We start from the raw sequence: 12938 nt of genomic DNA, 5'->3' as shown, positions 1-12938 counted from the left end.
GCAGAAAAGGACCTGGGGATTACAGTGAACGAGAAGCTGGATATGAGTCAGCAGTGTGCCCTTGTTGCCAAGAAGGCTAATGGCATATTGGGCTGTATTAGTAGGAGCATTGCCAGCAAATCAAGGGAAGTCGTTACTGCCCTCTATTCGGCACTGGTGAGCCTACATCTGGAGCACTGCGTCCAGTTTTGGGCCCCCAACTACAGAAAGGATGTGGACAAATTTGGAGAGAGCCCAACGGAGGGCAACAAAAATGATTAGGGGGCTGGGGCACATGACTTATGAGGAGAGGCTGAGGGAACTGGGCTTATTTAGTCTGCAGAAGAGAAGAGTGAGGGGGGATTTGATAGCAGCCTTCAACTACCTGAAGGGGGGTTGTCATAAATATAAAGAGAAGGGTAAACCTCTTTAAAATCCCTCCTGGCTAGAGGAAACATCCTCTCACCTGTAAAGGGTTAAGAAGCTAGGATAACCTCGCTGGCACCTGACCAAAATGACCAATGAGGAGACAAGATACTTTCAAAAGCTGGGGGAAGATTACTTACTAAGTTCTAAGACTCCATTCCTGTTCTGTCCCCGGCAAAAGCATCACACAGACAGACCCTTTGTTTTTTCCTCCCCCCAGCTTTTGAAAGTATCAATAAGGACTTATCTCAGACTTCTAGGTTTCCTGCACGTACATAATTCAGCACGCAGAATTCACTTCCATCCTATGCAAGGATAGTTGAAGCCTGTATGTCAGCCAAGCAAGCATCACCTGGATATGATATTGCACGTTCTTCCAGATGTCTCATCACCAAACTGGTGGCAAAGACCCTCTGAAATTTTGCAAGAGAATACCCTTTTCACCATTATGATCAAAGATGTTGGTGACAAATGCTACTACACTGGGTTGGAGAGCCCACTTAGACAACCTTCAAACTCAGAGCATGTGGACTATTCATATACGAAATATAAATATCTTGGAGCTAAGGTCTAGTTGTCAGGGGAGCACAGGTTTCCTCGCAGGTTTGAAAGATCTGACCATTCAAATCATGACAGACAGCAGTGCAGACATGTTTTATATAAACAAACAAGGGCGAGTAAGATCCACCCCTCTGTGTCAGGAAGGTGTACATCTATGGAACTTGTGTGTCAGGCATGGCATTACTCTGAGAGCAGTGCACTTACCGTGGTTATAAAATCTGCTGGCGGATGATCACCTCAGTAGACAATCTGCATGACCATTGAATAGGAAGTAAAGGACACTATTATCCAAGACACATTCCTCAAATTGAGGTCATGCAGCCAGAGATCTCATTGCCACCAAAGAAAACAGGAAGTGTCAAAAGTTTTGATCCAAAGTAGGGTGGAGTTGGGGATTCCCATACAATGGGCATTTCTGTTCCCCTGATCCAGTGTATTCATACCTTCCAATTCCATTGAATCAAGAGTACTCAGGAAGCTCAGGGAGATTTCAGCCAGTATGATGGAGACAGTTTTGATTTTTGGACCTGAAGAATGAATCTGTCTCTTCCACCTCCCGTTGAACTGCCTCTCCACCCAGAGGAGATATCTCAGAGAGATGGTCAGTTCCTTCATCTGGATCTACGTTCCTTGCACTTTTCCATCCACTGTGGAAAGAATTTTATGAGACTTAGAGTATTCTGCCAAGTGGATGAGATTAAACAGCTGGGCACACCACCAGTTCTCTGTTTCTGACTCATAGATACCAGACCTAGCAGAGTACCTTCTATCACTAAAGAACTCTGGACTTTCTGCGAGCACCCTTAGGCTCCACCTAGCAACCATCTTGGCTTTCCACCCTCTAGTTCAGGAGTATTCCAGATTTCCATGCTCTACAATAATTTCCCTTTAGAAAAGCTTTATGCAAGTATATCCCCACTTGGGGAACCTCCACGCCCTGTGGATCTAACTATTGTACTGACAGGGTTAATGGGCCTGCCCTTTGAGCTACTAGCTATATGTTCTCCGATTATCTCTCTGTCAAAACAAGCTTTCTACCAATAATATCTGCCAGGCGGGTAGGAGAGATGTAAGGTCTCATGGCAGGGCCCCCATATATGTTTTTTTTATAAAGACAGGATGACTTTAAGACCTCACCTGAAATAGCCCATGACAGTCCATTTGATTATGTTGGTACACTGATGCCCCAGCCAGGTGTCTTTTGTCTCAGAAGAACTGGTTTGGACATGCCTTTCTAACTTGGAGCAGGTTACAGCCATGTTATACAGCAGAAATGTATAACTTTTCTATACATTTATAACTTTACATACAATGTTGTTACACACATTCTAGAAGGACAATAATGTTTCGCATGTTCTAGTGATACCTCACAGGCGTACTTTGTACAAAATTTATCATAGTCTTGTAAAAGTGGTGAATGTGGGGTGCTGTTTGTCACATTGCATAACTGATCTCAGCCCAGCTGCTTTGCCCACTGGAATGGATCTCTGGGCCACTCATGGAAGGGAAACCAGAATATGTGAAGTGAGATGAGTTGGGTGGGTAAGATGCTCAGTCTTAGCCTTACTATTCATTTGTATTTGTCAGAGTTTAACACGCTACATGATGATCTCTCTGCTAAATGCTGGCAGCTCTAGTAAGTGAGTCAGCAAGAGTTCTGCACAGACTTGCAGCAAAGAGTTAGCACTGTGAAACCTCTGAAGGATAACTAGCCCCATGAAATTTACCTTCATATTATAAAAGCAACCGTCTTGTCTTCTTTTAATATACAGCAAGCATGAAGCTAGCAACCCAAACAGGCCCAATAGTTGACTGAGGCTGTCTACACTGGCACTTTTGTTGTTAAAACTTTGGTCGTCCTCCTTGGAGGTGGTTTTATTTTGTCGCCAGGAGACCTCTCTCCCAGCAATAAGAGCAGCTACACAGAGCACCTTACAATGCTGCGGCTGCAAGGTACACAGTGCGACATAGCCTGAGTCACAATGGATCTGCTAAATGCTGGATTCCGGTTGGAAAACACTAAGCTCAAAAAGAACTATTTTAAACAGATAATTGCTTTCCAGACAATTAAATCGCTCAGATTTCAATCTTAGTATCAGGGCTGATTCAAATGTAGTGCTCCTTGGGCAGGCTTCAAGATGTAATGTATACTTCTGTCTCCACACAACCTACCTCTATTACCTCTGCCATGCCCATCAATTTTAGTTTCAGAGAGTGGGGAATGAATAGGGAATACATCCAGAGCTTGAGGCCCTTGGGGAGAAGATATACACACCAATTATCTCCACAGCGCTCTGTCATCATAAAGCAGCTTCACCTCTACATGGGTGTGACTGGACCATGAGCGGTAAATATCCCCTTACTGCGTAGGCTAACAAACTCCCTGTAACTTTAGCACATATTTCTGCTTCTGTATATCTGTCCTTTCCTCCCAAATTTGAGCCAGCAGCACCAGGAATGATTGGGATCTGGAAATTTGCTCTTTGGCAGGAAAAACAAAGAAATTATTCAACCAGAAGTGTAAAAGACAACTAACTCTTTTGTCCACTCGAGAGAAATTCCACAGAACCAATGCCAACAATTTTACATGCAATCACAATAGTTTCATTTTACATTTTTTTTTAATGTGACACATTAGCTATTAATGAAAACTTCATCGGTCACTAAAATAAAAGTGGCACCCGAAGTCCTTTTGTGGTTTAATGATCACTCTATGAATGCCACCCACTTTCCAGTGTAGTTGTAGCCAGTCCGGTCCTAGGCATTAGAGAGAAAAATGTCTCTCTAACACCCACTCTCCAGCACAGTCAAAGCACTAGGCAAGCTTGCCAGGGCAGCTGCTGCTGCTACTGCTCTGGCAATGAGCCAATCATGATATACCCCTGGTGTTAGTCAGCTACAGGGCCCACTTCGTTCTGCTGCTTTATTACAAATACTCACCCCTGTCAGGCCACAGTCACCCACACAAATAGTTACTGGACATGTAGCTGTTATTAACATTACTGGAACATGGGTCCAAGTCCAGCGGGTTTGGTTAAATTGGTTATTCAACAAAAGTTACAGCCAATTTGACTCAAGACCATGCAGCCATCATCTTTCATGAATAGATGTAGTAATAATGCTGAGGATACACTACATGTTCTCCTTTTGTGTGGCTTGGGAGTGAAGGATTATTTTGGTAATTCGTTAATAAAAGTTTGAAAATCAATGCTCTGCACTGGCATTTACTCTGCAAGAACATAATACTTGGACTCTGTTCCACCAATAAAAGGAATACAATTAAAGGTTTCGAGGGGTATATGCTAGTTTAAGTATTTTTTAAAAATTGTAATTTTTCCACATCATGTTGCACAGTTCTTAACCAATCCCTCACTTATTTCCAGACCCACTGAATCAAACTGGCGTTGGCTCTGCATTTCCAAAATCCATTCTCATTTCAGACCCTGGAACGCTACAATTTTTTAAATCTTTATTGCTTTACTTCAAGAGCAGAATTTTCATTTAAACGCTTAAAAATGTGAACAGTAATTCCCTCGTGCAAGGATGCTATGGAAATACATGTGTATATACAGAATCTTCACAAAGATGCAATGACAAATGTCATTTTAAAACTTATGCAATGGTGAGGGACCGAGAGGACCAATTTTGTGGCTTTCCCATCTTCATCTCCACCCCAATGATACAGTAAGGGAAAGTGATAACAAAAGCCAAGTAACTCATTCTATGTGGTATGCTATTGCAAGAGGCACATGGCAACCACTTAGAGCAAGGGGTCAGATTGAGCCTGTGCTGGGCAGTACAACATACCAGCTCTTCCCCGGGGACCAAAACCATTTCTGTCAAATTCACATTTATGGAATTAAGGGTGTAATTGTTCCCAGCTTCTACAAAGGGGTGCAAGATTCCTGTGCAGGGATGGGCACAGCCTCAGTCCTTATATTCCCCCGTCTGCAAAACTGGTTTTGCTAACCTCTGCTGGGGACAGAGGGAATCATGTCCCTGCCCTGCCCCCTCACAACTTATCAGTACTGCCCCTCATAAAGGATGCAGGGCAGGTTACACCCTCTTCAAGGATGACACAGCCACTGCTCTGTCCCTGCTCTCATGGAGGCATTGCTCTGGCCTCATACTGTTCATGCACCTACTGTCCAGATAGACTTTAATAAGACATAACAAATACCTATTCTGTTGGTCATGGGGGCTGCAGTTCTCCATCGAGGTGGACTCTGGGCCAAGCTCAGCACAGAGATCCTGCACCTCCCATTAGCTGCGACAGCCTGAAACACTAGTTCTGAAAGTGTGAACTGAAAAGTGCAATTTAAGTAAATGTGCTCTGACCATTACCCACACCAACCATCCCCTTCTTGAAAACTTAGGCTAGCTACCATGTCATTCTCAAAAAAAAAACAAAACAGCTTTTTATCCTTGGGCTTGTCTACATGGGGACATTTACCAGACTTGCATACTTAGACTGTTGTTCTGATATAACTTCCCCTGTGAACACTCCTATTCTGGAAAAAGAGCATCCACGAGGGAAGTTATATTGGAACTTCAGCCACTCTGTCTAGGTACCCAGCACTATGCCATCCCATTTTCAAGCAGATTGGGGCCAGGCCAAAACAGTCTTCCCCTTGACTGGTGTTCAGGACTAGAAAGTAAAATTAACTTTAATGTCAGGTTATTTAGGCCTAGCAATAAGCCCTGTATATGATGGGAGAGGGGGAACAGACACCTGCACTGGCAGCCCTGTGCTCTGCAAGCACCAGTACAAATAGCAAGGGGCATAGCTAGCTCCTGCTCCTGGGGCGGACAGTGCCAAGAAGTGGTGAAGTGCTACCAAAGAGGCTACTGTCTCCTGCGGCTACTCCCTATTCTTTCCTTCCTCTTCCCAATCACAGTTCCCACAGCTTTAATGTTTGTTAATCAGCAGGTGATTAACTAACACAGGCCTAAAAGGGGGCAGGGGGACACACACTTGATCCAGGCTGATCATTGAAATTCAGATAAATGGGCTTCACCTGTAGTTGTTTCCCCTTTATTAACCAGCACAACTCTACACTGGTGGGAGCTATGTCATAAGAGTACTAATATGGCCACCTACATCCACTGTTGTTGCATGGCTCCATGAAGAGTCGACTTGTCTGGTAACCATTGATTCCACTGCCCTGGGGTCATACTGACCCGAAGTCCACCCTCGCTTTAAAAGGTCTTGCTAAGACACATGTGCTTTAGAAGCAAGCTACTGACACTGCTCACAAGCTTTCAAAAGCATTTTGTTTCTTACCAAAGGTGCACTAATGCCCTGTGCGTCTACCTGGCCTGAAGGGAAGCCATTGACTTTGCTGTTTCTGAAGCAAGGAGTGTGTGCAGAAACAACTAAAGTCAGCTCTGCATTCGAGGGCTTTGCTAGTGTAGCTATCCTGTTATATGATACTGGCAAAGCATCCCTTGTGTAGACACAACATACCAGCAAAACTGTGCTTTTGCTGAGATAGCTTCTTCCGGCCCCCTGAATGTAATAAGCTAGACTGATAAAAGCATAGTTTTGCCATATAACTGTGTCTACACTAGTGGCTTTTGCCAGCACAGCAATGTCAGTCTCAAACCATACCTCATCACACCCTGACTGACATAACTATGCTAGCAAAAGTTTGTAATGTAGATCTGGCCTAAGAAATTCACACAGGAATCAGGATATCTAAAAGCACCTCTCAGGGTAGATAGTGTCTCACTCTGGGCTATTTATGAGACAACACACAGTGCCATTCAAAGGGAAAGGAGCTGACATGGGGTGCCAGCATCTTAGGAACAGAAACAAAATCTGATGCATCACTCATGACTTGTGCCTTCTATTCAGCACTAGATGCGATATTCACAAGAGATCCTTCCCACCAGCCAGTCATGGACATTTCCTGTATTACTGGGGAGGCAGTGAGGGTACACAAATTTCCCCATGCTCTTTTCACTGGGATAACCCACCATAGTTCTGTCATTCCAGCATAGCATTGTCTTACCTTGGTCACCCAAGTAATGATCTAAGACACATACACCCAAGTATTAGCAAAAACATCCATAAGGCTTACAATATCTAATATTGTAAATATTATAAATATAAATATATTTATCATTACATGTTGGCACAGACCCTTATGTTTAGGGCCCTACCAAATTGACGGTCCATTTTGGTCAGTTTCATGGACTTAGGATTTTTAAAATAGTAAATGTCATGATTTCAGCTATTTAAACCTGAAATTTCACAGTGTTGTAATTGTAGGGATCCTGACCCAAAAAGGAGCTGGTTATTGTAGGGGGGGCTGCGGTACTGCTACCCTTACTTCCGCACTGCTTGCTGGCAGCAGTGCTGTCTTCAGAGCTGGGCAGCTGGAGAGGGGTGACTGCTGGCCGGGAGCCCAGCTCTGAAGGTAGAGCTGCTGCCAGCAGAAGCGCGGATGGCCTGGTGTGGTGTTGCCACCCTTACTTATAGAATCATAGAATATCAGGGTTGGAAGGGACCTCAGGAGGTCATCTAGTCCAACCCCCTGCTCAAAGCAGGACTGATCCCCGACTAACTCATCCCAGCCAGGGCTTTGTCAAGCCTGACCTTAAAAACTTCTAGGGAAGGAGATTCCACCACCTCCCTAGGTAACACATTCCAGTGTTTCACCACCCTCGTCGTGAAAAAGTTTTTCCTAATATCCAACCTAAATCTCCCCCACTGCAACTTGAGACCATTACTCCTTGTTCTGTCATCTGCTACCACTGAGAACGGTCTAGATCCATCCTCTTTGGAACCCCCTTTCAGGTAGTTGAAAGCAGCTACCAAATCCCCCCTCATTCTTCTCTTCTGAAGACTAAACATCCCCAGTTCCCTCAGCCTTTCCTCATAAGTCGTGTGTTCCGGTCCCCTAATAATTTTTGTTGCCCTCCACTGGACTCTTTCCAATTTTTCCACATCCTTCTTGTAGGGGCCCAAAACTGGACACAGTACTCCAGATGAGGCCTCACCAATGTAGAATAGAGGGGAATGATCACGTCCCTTGATCTGCTGGCAGTGCCCCTACTTATACATCCCAAAATGCCGTTAGCCTTCTTGGCAACAAGGGCACACTGTTGACTCATATCCAGCTTCTCGTCCACTGTGACCCCTAGGTCCTTTTCTGCAGAACTGCTGCCCAGCCATTCGGTCCCTAGACTGTAGTGGTGCATTGGATTCTTCCGTCCTAAGTGCAGGACTCTGCACTTGTCCTTGTTGAACCTCATCAGATTTCTTTTGGCCCAATCCTCTAATTTGTCTAGGAACCTCTGTATCCTATCCCTACCCTCCAGCGTATCTACCACTCCTCCCAGTTTAGTGTCCTCTGAAAACTTGCTGAGGATGCAAGCCACACCATCCTCCAGATCATATATGAAGATATTGAACAAAACCGGCCCCAGGACCAACCCCTGGGGCACTCCACTTGATACCAGCTGCCAACTAGACATGGAACCATTGATCACTACCCGTTGAGCCCGACAATCTAGCCAGCTTTCTATCCACCTTATAGTCCATTCATCCAGCCCATACTTCTTTAACTTGCTGGCAAGAATACTGTGGGAGACCGTGTCAAAAGCTTTGCTAAAGTCAAGGAACAACACGTCCACTGCTTTCCCTTCATCCACAGAGCCAGTTATCTCGTCATAGAAGGCAATTAGATTAGTCAGGCATGACTTGCCCTTGGTGAATCCATGCTGACTGTTCCTGATCACTTTCCTCTCCTCTAAGTGCTTCAGAATTGATTCCTTGAGGACCTGCTCCATGATTTTTCCAGGGACCGAGGTGAGGCTGACTGGCCTGTAGTTCCCAGGATCCTCCTTCTTCCCTTTTTTAAAGATGGGCACTACATTAGCCTTTTTCCAGTCATCTGGGACCTCCCCCGATCACCATGAGTTTTCAAAGATAATGGCCAATGGCTCTGCAATCACATCCGCCAACTCCTTTAGCACTCTCGGATGTAATGCATCCGGCCCCATGGACTTGTGTTCATCCAGCTTTTCTAAATAGTCCCGAACCACTTCTTTCTCCACAGAGGGCTCGTCACCTCCTCCCCATGCTGTGCTGCCCAATGCAGTAGTCTGGGAGCTGACCTTGTTCGTGAAGACAGAGGCAAAAAAAGCATTGAGTACATTAGCTTTTTCCACATCCTCTGTCACGAGGTTGCCTCCCTCATTCAGTAAGGGGCCCACACTTTCCTTGACTTTCTTCTTGTAGCTAACATACCTGAAGAAACCCTTCTTGTTACTCTTAACATCTCTTGCTAGCTGCAACTCCAGGTGTGATTTGGCCTTCCTGATTTCACTCCTGCAAGCCCGAGCAATATTTTTATACTCATCCCTGGTCATTTGTCCAATCTTCCACTTCTTGTAAGCTTCTTTTTTGTATTTAAGAGCAGCAAGGATTTCACTGTGAAGCCAAGCTGGTTGCCTGCCATATTTATTATTCTTTCTACACATCGGGATGGTTTGTCCCTGTAACCTCAATAAGGATTCTTTAAAATACAGCCAGCTCTCCTGGACTCCTTTCCCCATCATGTTATTCTCCCAGGGGATCCTGCCCATCAGTTCCCTGAGGGAGTCAAAGTCTGCTTTTCTGAAGTCCAGGGTCTGTATTCTGCTGCTCTCCTTTCTTCCTTATGTTAGGATCCTGAACTCGACCATTTCATGGTCACTGCCTCCCAGGTTCCCATCCACTTTTGCTTCCCCTACTAATTCTTCCCGGTTTGTGAGCAGCAGGTCAAGAAGAGCTCTGCTCCTAGTTGGTTCCTCCAGCACTTGCACCAGGAAATTGTCCCCTAGATTTTCCAAAAAATCTTCTGTGCTGCTGCCTGCAGAGCTGGGTCCTCAGTCAGCAGCCGCCACTCTCCGGCCGCCCAGCTCTGAAGGCAGCAGCGCAGAAGCAAGGATTACATGGTAGGCGTTGTCAGGCTTACACCTAGGCTGCTGCTGGCAGGGCGCTGCCTTCAAAGCTGAGCACCTGGCCAACAGCTGCTCCGGCTCTGAAGGCAGCGCAGAAGTAAGGGTGGCAATACAGTGACCCCCTAAAATAACCTTGCAACACCCCCCCCCGCAACTCCCTTTTGGGTCAGGACCCCCAATTTGAGAAATGCTGGTTTCCCCCGTGAAATCTGGTCTTTTGTGTGCTTTTAACTTATACTATACAGATTTCACGGGGGAAGATCAGATTTCACGGTCCGTGATGCATTTTTCATGGCCATGAATTTGGTAGGACCCTACTTACGTTCTGCAGCCACAGAATTTGTCCTTTGCTACAAAATTGTGTTCCAGAACGTACATGTTTATTATAAAATAAAAAGCCCTATCTGTCTTGCTCTCCTGGTTGTGAAAATAACCTTGAAGATGTGAACCAATGCCTTTTCTACGCTAGGAATTAGGCCCAATTCAGCCATTGGTGGCCAATAGTAAGTGTAGCTGCACAGATACAAACCTTTAACGTAAACAAGGAAAGATGGTTTTCCTGCAGCCCTTACTGACATAGTTATGCCAATATAGGTTTTAACTGTAGACCAAGCCTGAGACAGTAATGCTTCTGCCTTTACAAGAATTCTGGCTCTGTGTGTATGTGAAAAATATATGATTGTGTCTACATTAGGGTGTTAGCAACAGTGGGAGGTCTTCCAGTGCAGTTCGGCTGCTGGCTGCCATCACCATTTTTGTGGCATATAACGCTGCTCCAAGCTGGGCTACTCACCAGTGACTAAACCAGTGTCCGCAGCTAGTAGCCTATGTTAGGGCTCCCAGCATTGCTAACACTGGTGGAAGTCTCCCCCTGCACATGTGTAATGTGCATGTGGGGTACATCCCATAGCATCAGTGGAGTGTGTAACCCCTCTGGGGGGGGATTACCTGGTGTGGGGGTGTGCCTCTCTGGGGGGGCATTGTATGAGGGGAGCATTACCCAGCTTGGGGGTGGACTGCCCCTCCATGTGTGTGTGGAGCCATTACCCAGTGGGGGGGTGGGGTGACCTCTCCATGTTGGGGGTCATTACTCAGTGTAGAAGTAGGGGTGTGCCCTTCATGTGGGGGGCCATTATCTGGTGGGTGTGGGGGTGCCCCCCGTGGGTGGCCATTACCCGGTGGGGCTAGCCCTCTGTGTGGGGGGCCATTATCAGGGGTTGGAGTGGGGTGACCCCTCCGTGTGGGGGGCTGCTACCCAGCGTGGGGTGGGGTGACCCCTGTGCGTGTGTATGTGGGGACCATCCCGAGGTGGAGTGGGATGACCCCTCCATGTGGGGGCCATTACTTAGGGTGGGAGTGGGGTGACCCCTCCGTGTGGGGGACCGTTGCCCAGTGTGGGGGTGTGGTAACCCCTGTGTGTGGGGGGCATCACCCATAGAGGAGTGGGGTGACCCCTCTTTGTGTGTGTAGGGCCATTCCCCGGGGTGGGGTGACCCCTGGGGGGAGCATTACCCAGCATGGGGTGGGGTGACCCCTGTGTGTAAGTTGGGGAGGACATTACCAAATACCCAGGGTGTGGTGACCCCTGTGTGTGTGTGGGCCATTACCAGCGTGGAGTGGGGTGCCCTCTGTGTGTGGGGGGGGGCATTATCCGGGCTGGGGGGGGTGGGGTGACCCATGTGTGTGTGGGAGCATTACCTGGTATGGGGTGACCCCGTGTGCATGTGGGAGGGCGGCAATACCTGGCGTGGGGTGGGGAGTGGGGTGACCCGTGTGTGTGCGGCGGGAGGACGTTACCCGGCGTGAGGTGACCCCTGTGTGTGTGTGTGGCATTACACGGTGTGGGGGTGAGATGACCCCTGGGGGGGGGCCATTACCCGGCATGAGGGGGGTAACCTCTCTGGGGGAAGGGCTGTTACCCGGTGTGGGGGTGGGGTTACCGTAGTGTGTGTGGGGGCGTTACCCGGCATTGGGGTGGGGTGACCCTGGGAAGGCTGTTACCCAGCATGGGGTGAGGGTGGGGTGACCCCAGTATGTGTGGGGGCCATAACACGGTGTGGGGGTGTGGTGACCCCAGTGTGTGTGTGGGGGGACCATTAACAGGCGTGGGGGTGGGTTGACCCTAGTGTGTGGGCGGGGCCATTACCCGGCGTTGGGGTGGGGTGACCCCAGTGTGTGTGTGTGTGGGGGGGCATTACCCGGCGTTGGGGTGGGGTGACCCTGGGGGGGCATTACCTGGCATTGGGGTGGGGTGACCCCAGTGTGTGTGTGGGGGCCGTTACCTGGTATTGGGGTGGGGGTGGGGTGACCCCAGGGTGTGTGAGGGGCCGTTACCCGGCATGGGGGTGGGGTGACCCCGGGGGGGGCCGTTACCTGGCGTGGGGTGGGGGTGGGGTGACCCCAGTGTGTGTGTGTGGGGGGGCTGTTACCAGGGGGGTGACCCCAGGGGGGCCATTACCCGGCATGGGGTGGGGTGACCCCAGTGTGTGTGTGGGGGCCGTTACCTGGTATTGGGGTGGGGGTGGGGTGACCCCAGGGTGTGTGAGGGGCCGTTACCCGGCATGGGGGTGGGGTGACCCCGGGGGGGGCCGTTACCTGGCGTGGGGTGGGGGTGGGGTGACCCCAGTGTGTGTGTGTGGGGGGGCTGTTACCAGGGGGGTGACCCCAGGGGGGCCATTACCCGGCATGGGGTGGGGTGACCCCAGTGTGTGTGTGGGGGCCGTTACCCGGCGTGCGGTGGGGGTGGGGTGACCCCAGGGTGTGTGGGGGGCCATTACCCGGCGTGGGGTGGGGGTGGGGTGACTCCAGGGTGTGTGTGGGGGGAGGGGCTGTTACTTGGGGGGGGTCGGATGACCCCAGGAGGGCCATTAGCCGGCGTGAGGTGGGGTGACCCCAGTGTGTTTGGGGGGCCATTACCCAGCATGGGGGTGGGGTGACCCCAGTGTGTGTGTGTGGGGGCTGTTACCCGGCGTGGGGTGGGGGTGGGGTGACCCCAGGGTGTGTGTGGGGGTCCGTTACCC

The sequence above is a fragment of the Caretta caretta genome, chromosome 9 (genome assembly GCF_965140235.1).
Source record: "Caretta caretta isolate rCarCar2 chromosome 9, rCarCar1.hap1, whole genome shotgun sequence".
NCBI classification, from domain to species: Eukaryota; Metazoa; Chordata; order Testudines; family Cheloniidae; genus Caretta; species Caretta caretta.
Note: the sequence above shows the minus strand (reverse complement) of the source record.